Source organism: Arachis ipaensis, chromosome B01 (assembly GCF_000816755.2).
Source record: "Arachis ipaensis cultivar K30076 chromosome B01, Araip1.1, whole genome shotgun sequence".
In the NCBI taxonomy this organism is placed as follows: Eukaryota; Viridiplantae; Streptophyta; class Magnoliopsida; order Fabales; family Fabaceae; genus Arachis; species Arachis ipaensis.
Window position 1 is genome coordinate 120,466,035 of NC_029785.2, and position 540 is coordinate 120,466,574.

The window sequence follows — 540 nt, forward strand, 5'->3', positions numbered from 1 at the left end:
AAAATTAAAATTAATTTGATTTTAAAATATATTTTTTTATTTGAATTTAATAAAAAAATAAAAATTGAATTGATTTGTAAATCTATGAAATTTACATTATAACCAAATTCAATTTTTTTAGCGTTTAGTTGCAATTAAAATAAATTGATATGTAAAAATACAAAAGATTTTAGAAAACAAAAGAGGTGGCACTACAACACAGGCAGGATATAGCGACGGAAAATTGATTGTCGCTTTCTTATGCGCTGCAAATTGGTAAGATAGTAGTGGTTTATATCAGAGCGCTTCAATGTACAGCAGAATCTGATGAGTTAATGATAATTTTATAGAGAACCGATGTTGAATCAAACACTTTATCCCACCTTTATCATATAATTAAATCAGAGAACTTCTGCAACATCAGAAATCTACACAAAAAGAGAGTGGAAGCGCGCAAAATCCTTATTCTCTTCTCCACCATGTACTTTTGTGTCGTTGTGGAGTTGCGTGGTTGCTCATCCATCCTTCTGTCGTTGTCATCGTCCTTTTCACTTGCCCTAT